The sequence below is a fragment of the Berghia stephanieae genome, chromosome 6 (assembly GCF_034508935.2).
Source record: "Berghia stephanieae isolate SIO BIC M18660-M18661 chromosome 6, UCSD_Bste_1.3, whole genome shotgun sequence".
NCBI lineage: Eukaryota > Metazoa > Mollusca > Gastropoda > Nudibranchia > Aeolidiidae > Berghia > Berghia stephanieae.
Genome location: NC_088365.1, coordinates 7,157,850 through 7,178,045, shown reverse-complemented (window position 1 = coordinate 7,178,045; position 20,196 = coordinate 7,157,850). Strand labels below are relative to the sequence as shown.

Sequence of the window (20,196 nt, the reverse complement as noted above, 5' to 3'; positions counted from 1 at the left end):
TATACCATTTTGTCAGAAGTGGAGTGTCGCCTATTATGAGAGTAACTGGTGAATGGGGTGGGGTGTCGACCACTAATAATATGAAAGTAAAGCCGTCATAGAAATTCCCTCCGGAGGTAGGACTTCCGTAGTTTCACAGCACTTTCATTATATTATTAATCTTTTAGCCATTAGGTCTTATGGATTCCAATTAGTTGCAATGTCCAGTACATATATTACATTTTGAGGTAAGTTTCATTTTAATAAAGGGTGTGGTTTTTTTTTCTATATTCAAAAGCAATTTGCCGAGTCGTTTGTCGCCGGTGACGTTATTATTACTTTCTGTGTTTCCCATCAATGGGCATGATCGATAGATAGTTCGAAGATGACGTCACTCGTGTCTTTGTTATTGTTTTTTTGCCATCCGCGTTTATGAGTAATGCTCACTAAACTGTATTAACCTGACTATAATCGTTCATGGATGCACACAGTTTTGTGTGTTGGTCCGTTATACTTCCGGATGGCAATGTTATGAGCTTCTTAGCCAAGCGCATACTATCTATATTACATTTCCATGTGCTCGAGGTCATTGGTCACATTGCAAAACGTGCTCAAAGTGACCCACTTAGTGAAAAGTATTCACAACTTTTTAAATATCTAACATCACGATTGGTCATTTTATTCAGCTTGGAACATGGGCTGCTTACAACGTTCATAAACAAAGCAGCGTGTTTACATTTAAGATATATCCAATCGTTGTACAGCAACAAATCATGTGATCGATGACCGAGTTGGACGAAAACATGAAAATAGATCGCTCCCATTTCGATGTTGTAAGTGATGGCAAAAATTCTTTCATCAGGTTATAGTATATAGTTAGGTTACAGTTAGGGTTGATGGGTGAGTCGGGGTGCCCCCCCCCCCCCCCCCCCCCGATACAAAGGGGAGGGAGTGTGTATCATAATTGGTATTTTACCTAAAGGCATAGAATCAATAATATGTTGAGACCTTATCCTTAGTTTGGCACCTGAACCTGCTGAACACGGCATAATACCGATACCGTTTTGAGGCGATGAGTCACATTTTCACTTTCTCTCACCTTTTTAAAAATTCCCAAGCCAAATTTCGTTCAACATATAGCGCTAGCGTTAACGGTTTGCCCTTTGAATCCAAAAAAAAAAAACCCCCAAAAAAACAAAACAAAACAGTTTTTAATAAAAGGGAGGCGTCTAAGATAATATAAAAGTCGTTCCAAGGAACTTTGTCCAAAACTTTTTACAATGTGGGATAGTTAGCGTGCCATTTAAGCCGACCAATATTGCTAATTGTTGCTAAACTATGCATCGTAGTATTTTCATTTTAAAAGTAATTTTAAGTTCACTCATTGAACAGCAAAAAAAAAAAAAAAAAAACAAAAAAACTATCTACGTGACTGGTGACTCGGTTGGAATGGAGGCTAAACATAGATCGCTTTCATTATCACCGTTATGATGAAAGTAAATCAATAGGAAGATTTCCTGTTTTGGACGAATTTATCAATTATTATTATCATCACTTGTGTGACATGAAAGGAAATCCATTGTGCGTGGCAAAGGGACCCACGTCGATCCGGGAGATCCACCATCGAGATCATTGTTTCTGAACACCCCCCCCCCCCCCCTTTCCCCATTCGCAGCAGTGATCAGCAGTGATCAGATGGTTGGGTCTGTTTGCTTCCGATTCAATGGTAGCAAGTAACTGCAATGGGAGCGATCTATAGATAGTATGCAGATGACGTCACTCAGGCCTTTGTTATTGTTTTTGCCATCCGCGTTTGTGAGTTGTTCTCACTAAACTGTATTAACCAGACTATAAAAGTTCATGGTTACACAGAGTTTGTGTGTTGGTCCGTTATACTTCCGGATGGCAATGTTGTGAACTCCTTGGCCAAGCGCATTCTATCTATAGATAGTATGCGCTTGTGCTCATGACGAAAGTATAACGGACTAACACACACAACTGTGTGTATCCATGAACTTTTAAAGTCGGGTTAATACAGTTCAGTGAGCATTACTCATGAAAGCGGATGGCAAAAAACAATAACAAAGACCTGAGTGACGTCATCTTCGAACTATCTATAGATAGAATGCGCTTGGCCAAGGAGTTAACAACATTGCCATCCGGAAGTATAACGGACCAACACACAAACTCTGTGTAACCATGAACTTTTATAGTCGGGTTAATACAGTTTAGTAAGAACAACTCACAAACGCGGATGGCAAAAACAATAACAAAGGCCTGAGTGACGTCATCTGCATACTATCTATAGAGAGTTCTTAGTTGACGTCACTCAGGTCTTTGTTGTTTTTTGTCATCCGCGTTGATGAGTAATTCTCACTAAAATGTATTAACTTGACTATAAACGATCATGGTTACACACAGTTTTGTGTGTTGTTCCGTTTTACTTCCGGATGGCAATGTTTTGAGCTTCTTAGACAAGCGTATTCTGTCTATAGATAGAATGCGCTTGGCCAAGGAGTTCACAACATTGCCACCCGGAAGTATAACGGACCAACACACAAACTCTGTGTAACCATGATCTTTTATAGTCTGGTTAATACAGTTTATGATGAAACAACTCACAAACGCGGATGGCAAAAACAATAACAAAGGCCTGAGTGACGTCATCTTCGAACTATCTATATTCATGTTTTCGTTCAACCGAGTCATCAATCACATGATTTGTTGCTGTCCAACGATTGGATATATCTTAACAAATGTAAACACGCTGCTTTGTTTACGAAAGTTGTAAACATACCCAAGTGTCAAGCTGAACACAATGACCTATCGTATTGGTAGATAGTTCAAAATCTATGAACACTTTTCCTAAGTGGGTCATTTTGAGCACTTGTTGCAATGTGACCAATGGCCTCGAGCACATGGAAAGTTAATGTAGATCATGCCCATAGTCCGTTTAACGGTAGAGACTTGAGATAACCCCCGAACACCAAAAACTGAAAATTTGAGCGTTTATAGTCTGATTGATTCAATTTACTGAGAACAAATCATAAAAAACGGCTGGCTAAAAACAATAACAGAGCTAAGTGAAGTCAATTTCGTTCCTTCTATACAAAACGGCTGGCTATGCAGTTTTTAAAAAAAATTCTCAATAAATTTTATCAAATAGACTAAATATAAACGCTCAAGGTTTCACACCGTTTTGTGTGTTAGCACGGTATATCCGGCTGGCGGTTCTTGTGAACATTCTACCCAAACGCATAGCATCAGTATAGGTACCGTAGGTATGTTCGTTTGGCATTTTCACCAGTCTGATTCGTGTTTGGTTATGTTTTATTTTACTTCGTTTTATTTTATTGTTTATTTCTTTTACTCTGTGTGTAGGCCTACGTGAGATTCGTCACAATCAAGGTCTCAGTTGAATGAAATTGAATCAGTAACATGTATTATATATATATATATATATATGTGTGTGTGTGTGTGTGTGTGTGTGTGTGTGTGAGTGAGAGAGAGAGAGAGAGAGAGAGAGAGAGAGAGAGAGAGAGAGAGAGAGAGAGAGAGAGAGAGAGAGAGAGATTGCCATCCGCTTTAAAGAGTAATTCTCACTAAAAAGTATTAATCAGACTATAAACGTTCAAGTTTACGCATAGTTTTGTGTGTTGATCCTTTTTACTTCCGGATAGCAATGTTGTGATCTTCTTTGCCAAGCGCATACTATAATAATAATAATAATAATAATAATAATAATAATAATAATAATAATAATAATAATAATAATAATAATAATAATAATAATAATAATAATAATAATAATATTTATTCATATACTTTATTCATTAAAAAAAATGGAAATTCGTTTATAGCCGTGGCATGCATAAAAATGTATAAACACAAAGTTGAGAATCTATGGCGACATGGCATACATATATATATATATATATATATATATATATATATATATATATATATATATATATATATATACGTGTGTGTGTGTATGAACGTACGTATAATGTGCACGTGTGTGTGTGTGTGTGTGTGTGTGTGTGTGGTGAACGCGTGCATTCTCATTATACTGTGTCGTAAAAGCTGTTTTCTCTTTTCTCCTCCAGCTGTGTTTTGTTTATCTACACATTGTTCTTTATCTCGGTTGCAATGACATACAACACATGCTCACACAAGCTCACGCATGCTCACATAGTCTGCGTGCTATCTATTGTGATTGTGATTTTTATTGTTAATAATATTCTAATTTAGATATGTTTTTTTTTTCTTATGACAGGTTTCTTTCGTGTCATGAAATGCGTCTAAATCTTGCTGAGTCTATTCCGTTGATGGAAATAAAAATGTGTTGGCAAAAGCATGTATAAAAAACGATTAAATTGAGCAGTACGGTGTGAGAGAGGGTGGGTGGTACGTGAATTATTAGGCAGTGACAGGGGGTGGTGGTGGTGGTGGTGGTGTTGGGGATGATAATAATGAATGTAGTTGTAGACTGGTAGAGCTGGTGGTTGCAGTGATACTAGTAGTAGCAGTAAAAAATGGAAGTGGTGTATTTGGTAAACATGATAGGGGTATATTGTAAAACAGCAACAATGACACTGTCAGTATAATAATATAATAATAATAATAATAATAATGATAATGATAATAATAATAATATAATAATAAATAATAATAATAATAATAATAATAATAATAATAGTAATAGTAATAATAATAATAATAATAATAATAATAATAATAATAATAATAATAATAATAATAATAATAAGAATAAGAAGAAGAAGAAGAAGAAGAACAATGGTGATACGACTACTACTACTACTACTACTACTACTACTACTACTACTACTACTACTACTACTACATCTACTACTACTGTTACTACTACTATCACTATCACTACTGATGATGATGATGAGGATGGCAATGACGATGTTATGGTGATGATGGTGGTGATGATGCTGATGATGATGATGGTGTTAGTGATAGTGGTGCTGTTAAGAGTATTGACAAGTGGTTTGAAGTTGTATCTGTGGAAAATATAGGGGCGGTAATTATATTGGATATGAATCATGAATAATCGCATAATTTGGCATTTTGAAAAAAATGGAAAGGAGAGTTGGAGAGTAGAGAGAGGGGAGGGAACAAGGAAGAGACAGAGAGATAAAAGAGATATTGTGGGAGAGGGAAAGAAACGGGAGACAATGAGAGAGAGGGAGAGAGAGAGAGAGAGAGAGAGAGAGAGAGAGAGAGAGAGAGAGAGAGAGAGAGAGAGAGGTTAGGAGGGGGATAAGCGTAACAAAAATAGTTTCCATAAAATGTTTGTAGCATATTATTATTACGTATGGTACATTTGACATTACTATGAAGACACATTACACCCCACTTCAGCAAACAATTACTGTTATTCTTCTTTTCATCGACAAAAACTAATAACAATAATCGTCACCAGTGATACCTCCTCAGGGTGAGCTGAAATCTGAACCCAATCAATAAATGTTCATAAAAATCGTGCAGAAGTGCTTACTCGTGTATGATATCAAACCGAGTGGTATTTATAATAATGATTTTAACACATACATCCCTTATATTTTGTATTTTGTTCCAATTCCATTGTGTTTATTTCCCAACAACATTGTATTTCACTTTCTATACTGCGTTACACAGTTCCTCCCCGCTTCCCCTCTTTTGACTTAATTAAGTGCGGCTATGTGGTCTTGTGGTATGACACTCTCTTTCGGATCGGACGGTCCTAGGTTCGAGGCTCGGCGCATAGTTGAGTCCTTGGAAAAGGCTCTTTACTCACATTCTCTCACCGTACTCGGGTGTAAAATGAGTACCTAGCCGTTAACAGCGTAACAGGCGGCATGTTCCGTCCTACATGTTAAATGTTGCTGTTGATCAGGGACCGCTTTGAGTACATTTAGTGGATATTGCGCTATATAAAGCTCATTTAAAAAATAATTATTGTGCACCTTTTATGAATAGCTATTGTTCTATTTTAATTCGTGCTTCCTTACAAAGGAGCATATATCTACTATTTCCAACCCATCAATGTTTTTGTTTATTTATCTTAACAACGCCACTATCACATTATCTCATTCGTCTGTAACGTTTCATTCATCTTGTTTGGTTGATAAAGGGGAAACTCGAAACGTCCATTTTATCTGTTTTCTTATATTAAATCGAAGTTGACATTCAATTCCATATTATTTATTTCTTCGAGCTTCGAGCAGCAACATTTACATTTAATATAACAATAGGATACCGATATATATGCAATGGTGTGTAAGCTAAGGACCTTTCAACCCGGTTTCTTTATCGTAATACTCTTTTTAAATATATACCCCCCCCCCCCTCCAAAAAAAAAAATATAAATAATAAATAAAATAAAAAAAATTATACATTCCAATAGTGGCCTACATAAATATAGAGCGACATTTGCTATTAAACACATAATATACAGATTAATATATTTATCAGATCAATACAATGGTGTGTTACTTCGGACTTAATAATCACATGTTGTTGTTATCTTCATGTTAAAGTACGAGTTTTGAACAGCTTTAACTTATCAGTAAAAAATATATATATATACAGAAACAGAGGGCGATGTTTGCAATTTGCTAAGACTAAGAGTCAAGAGGATTTTTAAGATAGTGCTCGACGTCTTTTTACCAAGAAATAATCTTGCTTGGCCTTTTGCTCGTCCTTTTTTATGGCCAGATAAGAGATAACATGTCAATGCTATCTCTGCTTCACCTGCCTCGATACTCCAAGGACACGAAACAGTAGGAGCTTAGAGCTTATAAAATTGTATCGTAGTAGCTAGTAAAATTGGATGGTATAACATGGTATAACATAATGTAATATTCGGAGGTCAAAAGGTCAGTCGGGGTCAAATCTGCCAGGGTGTATGTATGCTCTGAGGACACACGCCTGCACAATGCACACGAACTGCCATTATCATCGAAGGTTGAAGTGATTATTATACATATTATTATGTACACAAACATATGTGAACGTGAACATTCTTCTCAAAACAGTATTTTGTTGGGATGACTGTTTATGCTTTGAATTGAATTTTGAGCTATAAAATTATAAAAATTAACTTAAATTGAGCTTTTATATAGCGCAATATCCACTAAATATGCTCAAAGCGCTTTACAAAGAGTAATCCAGCTACCCTATCACTTCTTGGTGGACAGAGGCGTCGCCTTCGTAAACTTTAACTTAAGGCCTGATACTAACCAAAAGAAATTGCGTCACAAAAGAAAACGATTACCCAATTTTTGATTCGATAGTCTGATGTCCCGTCCGCCCAGCAACGAGCAGCTTGGTTCTTAACAAAGAAAATCGGTACTTTTTATTCTTTATGCTGGCTAGAACTTTTTCACGTGTCATGTGATCAGAATGTATAAAAGTCAAAACATGATCAGATTTATGTTTTTCTCCTCTGGATACACTTTTATGCTCGTAGAAGTATTTCATAAGGGCGTCCGACATTTTTCCGATATTTAGAACCAGTTACTAAGTTACAATGCGTCATCACGAGGGAAGTGACGTCACGACTGTTGAAGCCTATTGGAAGTGAAAAGTGAATTGTTAGAAGTGCTCAAAGAAAAAAATTATACTGCTGGTTGATCTATTGATTACAACTCACCATTGATGTATTTGTGCGGCTATGTGGTCTTGTGGTATGACGCTCGCTTTCGTATAGGAAGGTCCTGGGTTCGAGCATCGTTCGGCGCATAGTTGCGTCTTGGAAAAGACTCTTTACTCACATTCTCTCACCATACTCGAGTGTAAAATGAGTACCTGGCCGTTAATAGTGTTGTCTCTGTCGGGGGAAAAATGGTATTTTCCTCTAACAGGCGTTAGTTATGTTACGTGTTGCTGTTCGTCAGGGACCCTTTGTAAAGCGCTTTGAGCACGTGTAGTGGATATTGTTCTGTATAAAAGCTCACCCCCCCCCCCCCCCTTGTGATCTTCGTCTTCTTTGGTGATGAATTTTTCTTCGAACGGAACCGGTCCTTGGGCGGCTCTCATTTCCCAGGGACCGTAGAACCGCGGTCCTTAAACATGCTTGGGACCCATCCGCACTAGTTAGTACATATCAGGCCATGCGTTTACGGAGACCTCGACAGAGGGCTCAGGAAAAAACAACCCCCCCCCCCCCCCAAAAAAAAAAAAAAAATAAAACAAAAAAAAACAAAACAAAAAGAAACTCCACTTCACCAGAGTTGTACTCAGTTTCTTTGTGTTTAAAGCGAGTGCTCTACCAACTAAGCTAGGGTGACCCTTTTAGTGGAAGCTGCGCTTTATCAAAATCTCAAATTTGCTCTGTAACGTACATTGTAGATAATTATTGAGATTAATTCGAAGTCTCATTATCGGCGTTAAAAGGTTAACACTTATTGAGACAAAGACCATTGCCATGACAGAGTCTTCTGTGACTGCATGCATACGCATTACCACTTCAACTTAGCACGCTTAATTTCGCGCATAATTAATTTGTTATGGTTTCCACGGTGTATCTATAATATTATGGTAATTGGTGAATATTGTCGTCGTCATTATCATCATCGTCGTCGTCAACAGGGAGGTACTTCCTGTTTCTTCTGTACCCCTATATCTGTTTTCCAACAGGCTTTCTGTCTTTGTCTTGGAATGAGATAACTTGGTTTTGTCCTGGCCATGGCCTGAAACCCTGGCTGAGAGGGAAACAGTCAAAAGTATAGTTAATCTTGGGAGATGATATTTATTGTCTTATAATTGTGATATTATGCATTGTATTATTCTTGTATTATCATATGAAATATGATTTGTAAACATTTGAGTGTGTTCCATTTAGTGGGGACCTGTGCTTGTGTTTCGATGAGACTTTAAGGTGATCTCAAACTTAGTACTTTGATAGTGTGCTCTTAGAATCTACACCCGTTTCCTATTTGAACCAAATTCCCCTTTGTCTGCCTTATTCTTGGATGCTTTAATGGTAATTCTAGAACTTTTTTACTATCCCATTTTCTTCCTTTTTACTGGCGCTGATATGACCAAAATGTGTTGCAAGCGCCCTAAAACCCTTAAAAAAAAAACAAAAACAAACAAAAAAACAACATATCATCAATATCTACCCCCAGAATAGTTCGAATGAATATGTTTGACCCTCTTAGATCTCTATCTGCTATATATACACGTTTCAGTGTGGTGAGGGGGGATTTGGGAAGAAGAGGGGATGGGGAGTGGGAAGGGAAGCCTCACTTCACCACACTACACTGTAACGGAAATTAGTCTGGATCTGCTGTATTTATATTCTATGTTGTTATATACTAAGGGATACCATGTTCGACCTGTAGCGTCAACTTTAAGATTGATGAAATGAAATCTATTGGCTTGGCCAGGACTCGCCTCTCTTTCATCAACAAACCGTGTACAGTCGTGTTTCGATAATTCGGACTGTGTTATCCGAAAGAGACGAAATTAATTTAACTCACTCAACCCTAAAACCGACTATATCCGTAATTCACCCGGGTTACTTTTACCCCATGCTATTTATTAAATTTTTCTGAGACAAATTTTAGGTGTAGTATCAAAGCTAATGTTTATAGTTTTTAGTTGAATAAGAATATCGGTACACATGCTCATTTTTAATACACTTTTTTTTCTCCAATTTTGGAAAGAAGCAAAAATCTCAAGGATTGGGTGAGTTAATGTTCCATTGTGCGGGTTCGTGTTCTTGTAGTCTTGTCTGACAGTCGAGACCTCTTTTTAGTGCCCTTCGGTTTTCAGCTGTCAAGTTTATATCATCGATTTTTATTTCGATGGCCTTATTAGAAGTTATATATTAAAACGATGGATGGATGGATGGATGGATAGATAGATAGATAGATAGATAGATAGATAGATAGGAAGGGAAGCCTCACTTCACACTACACTGTAACGGAAATTAGTCTGGATAGGCTGTATTTATATTCTATGTTGTTATATACTAAGGGATACCATTTTGGACCTGTAGCGTCAACTTTAAGATTGATGAAATGAAATCTATTGGCTTGGCCAAGACTCGCCTCGCTTTCATCAGCAAACCGTATACAGTCGTGTTTCGATAATACGGACTGTGTTATTCGAAAGAGACGGAATTAATGAAATGTTCCATTGTGCGGGTTCCGTGTTCTTATGGTCTTGTTAGACAGTCGCCTTTGGATGTAGAGGATTAACCATGATACTACTGATCTCTGTAATCATCGCTGGTGGCATCATTAAGTCTTCCCTGCTTTGATCCAAGACCTTTTTAGTGCCCTTCGGATTTTATCTGTCAAGTGTATATCATCGATTTTTATTTCGATGGCCTTATTAGAAATGTTATATATTAAAACGAAGGATGGATGGATGGATGGATGGATAGATAGATAGATAGATAGATAGATAGATAGATAGATAGATAGATAGATAGATAGATAGATAGATAGATAGATAGATAGATAGATAGATAGCCAGATGGATAGACAGATAGATAGATAGATAGATAGATAGATAGATAGGTCGATAGGTAGATAGGTCGATGGGTGGACAGGTAAATAGATACACTTGACATATTCACACATACACACACACACGTGTGTGTATATATATATATATATATATATATATATATATATATATATATATATATAATGTGTGTGTGTATGTGTGTGTGTGAGGGAGAGAGAGAGAGAGAGAGAGAGAGAGTCGATAACTTTTATTTATTAAAAGGCCATTGACCCGTATCAATATAGGTACAACAGATTAAACCGTGAATCAGGACTCATAAACCACCAATGATTCTTATCGTATCTAAATTATATTAAATACCACGAATGGCAATCGTATTTAACATTAATGAACCATAATCTATTATACACAATAAATGTCTAACAATCCTATAACAAAATGTAAAATAACATTTACTTTACAAAATGACATTTGAGAGGGGAGAGAGAGAGAGAGAGAGAGAGAGAGAGAGAGAGAGAGAGAGAGAGAGAGAGAGAGAGAGAGAGAGAGAGAGAGAGAGAGAGGGGGGTGGGGGGGGGGGAAGAGAGAGAGAAAGAATGGCAAACAAAACTGCAAAGGGCGTACGTGCTTAAATTCATTTTTACATTACAGCAAACCATTTAAATAAAAATACATCCCATGGCAATGTATGTGTTTGACGATGTGTAGAACTGGTTTCTTTTAATTTTTTTATTTTTTTTACAGATTGAAATTTATTTCGTTTCTGTTCACATGCACGTGACATATTTGCTAATTTTATATCTGTCGAAGTTGGCCACATCCATCTGTAATAAAATATAGACGGGCGGGGGCTGGCCCGGAAGTTCACTGCTGGTGGATGTTGTACATGTATATAATATTTACATATCTCTTAATGTCTCTTTTTCAACTGCCACGTTGTTCTCTATCGTCTTTGAATGAAATGACTTTGGTGGTTTTGCAGAATAGAGAGTAGCTAGCTCCTTAACTCACTCAACCCTAACATCGACTATATCCGTAGTGTACCCGGGGTTACTTTTACCCCATGCCTATTTATTACATTTTTTTCTGAGACAAATAATAGGCGTAGTATCAAAGCTAATGTTTTTAGTTTTTACATGTTAATGATAGTTGAATAAAACTATCTATGCACATACATGGTCATTTTTAATACATTTTTTTTTCCAATTTTGAAAGTAGTAAAAATCTCTAGGATTGAGTGAGTTAATAATATATCATTTTATGTTAGTAAAATACTGGCTCTATCGGTTAAACTTCTAAAAAGAATTTAGAATTAAACAATTAACTGCCGTACTCTAGAAAAAATATCTTATTTAAAAATTTGATCAGAAAACTCGCCCTTCAAATATCAATTGATTGAAACGATCCTCATCTTCACACATAAATTCTCAAACCGGGGACTTCGTTAAGTCTTCTTTAAAAGTCTCTGGTTTGAGGTTTTTTTTATACCAAGATGAGGGTCATCGAACGAAATAATTTAAAGGGCGAGTTTTGTGGACAAATTTTTAAATGCGATTTTTTTTCCAGTGTACTCCAGTTAACTGGTCAAATGCTTTGGAGCTAGTCCATAACAAAGTAGGTGCTTTCTGCTATTTTGGAACTGATCCAACCAGTTTATCTATCGCTGCTGGGTGAAAAGAGGAGTCCTAACAACAACAGCAAAAAACAACAACAGCAACAAAAGCAACAGCAACAAAAGAACAGCAAAAAATAACAACAAACAACAGCAGCAAAAAACAACCCCACGAATACACCGGGACCGATTCCGATCGCCTTGCTTGTGAGACGAGTTAGGTTAGAGGATAGTGGAACCCGACCTCGAAAGGGTTAAAACGTGATAATGATCACACTTGTAAAATCGTTAATGGCCTTCCTTTAGATGGAACTCGGGCTTTGATGCCATCATAAAGTACTTTCTGCTATTTTGGAACTGACCCAACCAGTTTATCTCTCGCTGCTGGGTGAATAGAGGAGTCCCAACAACAACAAACAACAACAGACAACAATAAAAACAGTAACAATAAAAACAGTAACAACAAAAACAGTAACAACAAAAACAGTAACAACAAAAACAGTAACAACAAAAACAGTAACAACAACAACAGACAACAAAAACAGTAGCAACAAAAACAGTAGCAACAAAAACAGTAGCAACAAAAACAGTAGCAACAAAAACAGTAACAACAACAAAAACAACAACAGCAACAACAATAACAACAACAGCAGCAGATAAAAAAAAAAAAACAACCCACAAATACACCGGGACATATTCCGATCGCTTTGCTTGTGAGACGAGCGAGTGCACCAGCAGCAACTTATCGATAGAGACCCAAGGCAAGAAATGAAATGAGGATTCCGTTATTATTAATAAACGAAACAAAGAGGTAAAGATTTTTACGATACATTAATCTCTAATGTTCACACTCGTCTGGTAGATGCGCTAATGGCAATCCTTTAACCCTCTCTCCTTACCAACCTAAGGAAAATCGTCACATTTGTTACGATACAACCAACATTTTTCTTATTCAGATTTCTTTTTGTACATCATAAAATTTAAAGAAAATGAACAATGTGTTGTAGAGCATGTTTTGACAAAGCAATTATGTATTGCAAGAACTTACTGCCATTTTGTTTGAGTGATCAAAGATATGTTTTTGTGTTAGTTGGGTGTCAAGTTTTTGGGAAAATTCTGAAAATGGCTGGTAATGAGAGGGTTAAATGGAACCCTTTAACGACGATGGTGGATTTTGTTATAATATATTATCAGAATTTATATTTGGTCCCAAATCAACAACATGGTGGGGCTATGGTCTTGTGGTATGACACTCGCTTTCGGATCGGAAGGTTCTGGGTTCGAGCCTCGCTCGGTGGCGCATAGCTGAGTCCTTGGAAAAGACTCTTTACTCACATTCTCTCACCGTACTCAGGTGTAAAATGAGTACCTGGCCGTCAACAGCGTTGTCTCTGTCGGAAAAAAAAATTTGTAATATCGCCTAACACGCGTTATGTCTCGTTCTACATGTTACGTTTTGATGTTGGTCAGGGACCCTTTGTAAAGCGCTTTGAGCACATTTAGTGGATATTGCGCGATATAAAAGCTCATTTAAAGCTCATTTTAAAAATGGTTTTATTTGACGAGACACGATGGTGTCCTAGATAAATATATGCTTCAATGTAAATGATACAAAAAATACAACTTGACACGGACGTTTCGGGTACTATCCTATTTACCAACATGTAGCAGATGGCAATTTGATTCAATAGTCTGATGTCACGCCGCCCGGCAACGGCGGCCATCTTGGTTCTAAATAAATAAAATCATTACTTTTTATTCTTCATGCTGGCTAGAACTGCACATATGTCTTGTGATCAGAATCTGTAAAAGTCAAAACATGATCGGATTTATGTGGTTTTTCCCCCTCTGGATACGCTTTTATGCTCGCTGGAGAAATATTTCATACGGGCGTCCGCCATTGTTCCGATAGTTTAGAGCCAGTGTTACTAAGTTACCATGCGTCATTAGAAAGAAGTGAGTTACGGCTGTTGAAGAGTATTAAGAGTTAGAGAAGAATACAGAAGCGAATTTGAGATTATTGACATGGTTGTTATAGTTTTCTTGTCTTTTTCGTATCGTCTATTATGTTGATAAAGGGGAAATCCGGAACGTCCACATGATCTGAATTGGAAATGAAATTTCTTTCCTTCATTTTTTTTTTCTAAACTTTCCAACTTACAAGCCGGGATGCATTTTCATTCAATGAAGCTCTTAATTATTGTCTTGGTGAACACGGTGTTGTGTTGTTAGGTTAGAGCGTAGTGGAACCCGACCTCGAAAGGGTTAAAGCGTGATAATGATCACACTTGTAGAATCGTTAATGGCCTTCCTTTTGATGGAACTCGGGCTTTGATGCCATCATAATAATTCTCTTTACATGTATTTTGGTTATCTCTCTCTCTGTAATGACTGCCCTTAGGGATGTTATTTGTGTTGTACTATGAGGAAATAGAGAGAGAGAGAGAGAAAGAAGCAAAGAGAGAGAGAGAGAGAGAGAGAGAGAGAGAGAGAGAGAGAGAGAGAGAGAGAGAGAGAGAGAGAGATCGTAATTTAGTTAATACTATTTCTGTGATTTCTTCTTTACCACGTGACTGGCAATCCTTGTTTTATCCTTTATCATCCAAATTACGCATTTTGAAAATAATTTTTACCTTAATTTGTCTAATTTTCTAGATTTAAAATCTTGTTAAAATCTATTTCCCTAAAAGATTTTTTTTTCGTACTTAATTAACGGCGTTCCTGATCTGTAACTTTGGGCAAGGGGGGGGGGGGGGGGGTGATGACTAAATAAAATGAGTCTCTCAAAGAATTTTGACGAATTGTATTTGATAAAAAAAATGGACCCTTTATTGAAATAAATGGTTGTACCCTCTATGTTGACTGAACTCTTGTACCAAGTACCAATGACTTTGGGGACGAGAGAATACGAGAATTGATTTGATTCAGTCTGGGAGCTGGTCGAGATTTCGCTATGTTTGATTTTGTTCGTTGGTGCTTATCCGGACCTATGATGATGGAAAATGTTGCATTGAAGCTCGAAGAAATATTTATAACAATAGGGATGGAACGGAAGCTTAGTTTTAATCAACGCATTTAGATAATATGGACGTTTCCGGTTTCCCTTTATATATATATATATATATATATATATATATATATAATATATATATATATATATATATATATATATATATATATATATATATATATATATATATATAAAGAACATGATTAAGGAAACACTAAAGACGAATGGGAGTCCTAAGAATGGCGTTGTTGCTCACAAATATGGAAAGCCGTTTATTTATGTATTATTAATATTTTTTTTTTTTTTTATTTGCCATCACTATGATCCATCTTATCCCGTCTCTTGTGAGTACCAGGCCTGCTTTTGGGGTTTGTTAGTGACCAACTATTTGCAATGACGAATCGATGCACTCTCAATGTTTACACGGCATGCTAGGGGGGTGGAGAATGATGGCAAGGAGATTATCTTTCTTTCCGATGCTACTTCAGATTGGTGTGAGGACTTTTTTTAGTAATTGGGGAAAAGAGAGGAAGGCGGGGGGGGGGGGGGGGGGGGGTCTTCTTCTTTTCTTCTTCTTCGTCTTCGTTCCCCCCTTTACTCTCTTCATGTTTGAAGGAATGCCGTTGTCTTCCTCGGCTCCATGTAAAGATGGGTGCATGAGTGGATTGATGGGTTGATGGATTGATAGAGGTCTTCATCAGCTCTGCATTGTGGATGGATGGGTGGGTGGGGTAGGTAGGTGGATTGATGGAATGATGGATTGATGGGTTGATGGATTGATGGATTGATGGATTGATGGGTTGATGGGTTGGTGGGTTGATGGACTGATAAAGGTCTTCCTGGGCTCTGTATTATGGATGGATAAAATAATTAAAAAAAAAAAAAACAAAAAAAAAAAACAAAAAAAAAAAAAAAATATATACATATATATATATATATATATATATATATATATATATATATATATATATATATATATATATATATATATATAATTCCTTTTATTCATCCTATAGGGAAATTTGTCTCTAGGGTCTAATCCAAGGGAAGACTGGTATAACCCAGGCGTCAACCGCAGTGCAGCGCCTCAAATTGAGCTAGGGCGACAGACAGATAGTTTGACAGACTGCCAGCTAGGGGAAATTTGTCTCTAGGGTCTATATAATATAATGAATTTATATAGCGCCTAGTTCCAATTTAGAATTGCTCACTGGCGCTTTACATCAACATATCATGTATGATATACAAATATAGAATGGCTTGAAGAGTTGATAATAACGCATAATATCATTATCACTATCAATATGAGACAAAGACCCACTTGACCGGTGGGTAGGTTTATGGGGTCAACGGTTGCTGTCGCACTGAGTCATCGAACTTATTCACAGTTCACGATAAATGAATCAAAATTAGACAAGGCCATTGTTTAAGATAGGTCATGCCGGCTGCTGAACCCGGTTATCTTCACCACTAGATTGTATACGTTAATTCCCTTATAATAGTGAACAGTTGGCAAGTTGTTTTAGGGTAATTAAAATGGTAAAAAGAAAAGGTATTGGTAAATAAAAGAAGTAAATAATACCTCTTATCTAACCATCGGGGGTCCCGATAGTTCAATTGATAGAGCACTCCCTTCACAAGCAAAGGGATCGAGATCGATTCCGGGTGTTTTGAGGGTTTTCTAATGACCCCCCCCCCCCCCCCCCTGTCCACCCAGCAGTGATTGGGTAGTTATATCTATTTGATCTGGGGGAAAATATTCTGTGATAGTCTAGCATCCCATCCAAAGGGTAGCAGCAATTGCTATTGTCCGTTTTACGCTATAGAGACCAGGATAAACTCCGGCTCCAGGGGTCAAATGGCTCTGAAGGACTACTTTCTTCTTTCTTAAACCATCAGCGCTACCCACAGATTTCCCAGCTGTGGCGCCACCTACCTGCCTATCATATTAGCTATCTACCCGTTGACTATACCCCAACAATCTCTATATTATGTCTATCATTTTGATATGTGGAAAATTTGGAATGTTTGTTGTCAGTATGCAGCAGAAAATGGCAACCCGACATTTAATACATGCCTTTTATCTTTTTGCATGATATAGGATCTCAAGAATAGATATGGTGTTCTACCTCTGAATCTGGCATTATAATGAATATATGTGCGAGCTCGATTTCACACGTGAGATCGTGGGGTTTCTCATCTGTCTATCTATCTATCTTTCTACCTATCCATCCATCCATCCATCTATCTATCTTTACTCCTCTCCCCCCCCCCCCCCCCCCCCCCTTTCCATTCTCCCTCATTTTGTTTCTCCATCTAACAGCTCCATTTTCTCTTTCTTTCTAGCTCTCTTCACTTTTATCCATTTGAGATTCCCACATAATTCTCTCTCTCTCTCTCTCCTTCTCTCTCTCTCTCTCTCTCTCTCTCTTCTGTCTTATCTATCTATCTATCTATATCTATCTATCTATCTATCTATCTATCTATCTATCTATCTATATCTATCTATCTATCTATCTATCTATCTATCTATCTATCTATCTATCTATCTATCTATCTATTTCTCTCTTTATCTATATCTATCTCCCTCTTTTTCATTTCTGTTTGGTATTCACGCAAACACAAACCCACGCACATACATACACACACACGCGCGCGCACACACACAAACACACACACACACACACACACACCCTCCCTCTCACATGCCACCCCCTATCCCTCTGTATATAATTATTATGTTTCTCTCAATTTCTCTCGCAGGCGCCTTTGCGGTTGATTTCTCTCTCTCTCTCTCTCTCTCTCTCTCTCTCTCTCTCTCTCTCTCTCTCTCTCTCTCTCTCTCTCTCTCTCTCTCCTGTCAACAACAGAAGATAAGACGCCCCTGGGGATCCTGTCATTGCTGATAACTCGTGATAATGAACACTTAGAAACTTTCATTGAATGACGTTGCGCTTGTCCAAATTATTCTTTAAATTGTCGTTGAGCACGGGCCAAATTGATGTACAAGGGCTATTCAAATTTATTATTGCCATTATTGGAGGAGAAGAAGAAGAAGGAGAAGGAGAAGAGGAAGAAGAAGAAGAAGAAGAAGAAGAATGATGGAGGAGAGGGGGAGGGAGGAGAAGTGGGGTTGAAAGGAGTGGGGTGGGGGTGGGGGGGGGGGGGGGCTTTATCGGTTTAAAAATGGTTAAATTTGGATGTGTGTTTGCTATTTACCAATTCCCAGACCCTTACAAGAGGACGAGATTGCCCAATTATCCGTTTAAAAATATAAAATAGAAGTTAAACACAAAATTGAAGTTTTTTTCACAGAATATATTAGTCTACTACGATAATTTAACCCTCTCCTAATCAACTATAGGAAAATCGTACATTCGTTACGATACAACCAACATTTTTATTAAAATTTCTCTTGTACATCATAAAATTTTAAGATAATGAACAGTGTGTTGTAGAGCATGTTTTGCTAAAGAAATTTATGTATCGCAAGAACATTACTGCTATGTGTTTGAGTGATAAAAAAAATATATTTTTGTGTTATGTTGGGTGTGAAGTTTTTGGAAAAATCCTGAAAATGCCTGGTAAGGAGAGGGTTAAACTGCATTTAAATATGTTAGTCTACAGAAGGATACAGACGAACTTTATAGGACCAAAATTCAAACATCCAAAAATGAAAAAGTCATGGCGTTGGAGTTTATCCCGGTTTCCAAGGCGTTAAACTGACCTTATATCATTTTTTGCTCCCCTTTTATTTATCGGGCTCTAGTCTGTTCCATTAAAGTTCTGTCTGCCAGATCTAACAGGCCCAGCTACCCGATCACTGCTGAGAGGACGGTGGGCGTCTTTGAAAATCCAAAAAAAAAATATAAAAAATCGCGACCTCACCAGAGATCTTTACAAGTCTCTTCTTCGTCTGTGAAGCGAGTTCTCTAGTTAGCTATCATGACTTGAAAGTAGGTAAATATTACGAAAGAATTGTCTACGGATGAGACTGAGCAGATCGAAATTGTGTGTGTGTGTGTGTGTGTGTGTGTGTGTGTGTGTGTGTGTGCAGCTTCAATTGATGGCAAACAGATGACAAAAGTTACACTTCTAATAATATCGATATATGACCTAGCAAGTCAGCCCGGTTTTATGACAAACTGAAGTAGATGGAAGAACATTGGTTCTAAGGTCAGAATCGTATTTTATGTGATCTACCGTCTCAAATGTCGGGATAAATCCGATCGCTAAAAGTGAATATAGAATTGAAATAGGAAATACGAAGACTGTGCATTTTGATGTAAATAAAATTGTTGGCACAAGACAGGGAGGGATACATGGAAAATATATAACAAAAGGAATCCAACAAGCAGAGGACATGCTGACAACCGCACAATTGTTATCACGGCAAGCTAGCGTCCTTGAGACCGCGTCGCCAAGATCATTCATTCATTCATTGTTTATTCTCCACAATAAAGAATATTTAGAAATAAAACTCAAGTTTCCTACTTTTGCCTATGAATTCAATGTTCTCCACATTATCCAGATCATCCCGACATAGAACCGTTTTGAGAGGGGGTGGGGGTGGGGTCACATATTTAAGCTGTTTGAGTTTTCAAACTACCTAAACTCTTCTTCCACATAGGCATTTCTTTTAACTGAAAATTGAGTGCTCTGAAATTATGGGATTCTTGAGCTCGGAATTCTGAATTGAGTTTCAAATTGTTGTTCAACCTTAGGAGAGCTGCGTGGAGAACCAATTCGAAATTTCAAACACAATTTTTCTCAGAACCTTTTTCTTGTACCTTTTGATAAGCCCGACTATGTTGTTTCTGATAAGTTTTGTGGTTAAAGATTTGTCTTTTGACGTCATTTTTTTTGGTCAGTCATGCTATAATAATATGTTAACGATGGCTACGGTCCAACACATTGGGTAGTCACTTTGCTCTATATATGAACTTTAAAAAGTGTTATGACCAAACATAAAAAAATGTATTTTATATGTGTTTAGCAGTTCAGGGTGAGTGTATGTGACTAATTTCAAAAAGGCGAAATGTGCTGGATCAGTATTATAAAAAATAAAATAAAATAAAATTCCCTTTATTCATCCCCAAGG

The 20,196-nt window shown here is 37.2% G+C and overlaps 1 protein-coding gene across 3 annotated transcripts in view; it reads left to right on the top strand.

The window, feature by feature from the left end:
• The window catches only part of LOC144974403 (uncharacterized), a 70,345-nt gene that overhangs the window by 22,039 nt on the left and 28,110 nt on the right, over positions 1–20,196 (top strand). The window lies entirely within an intron of this gene.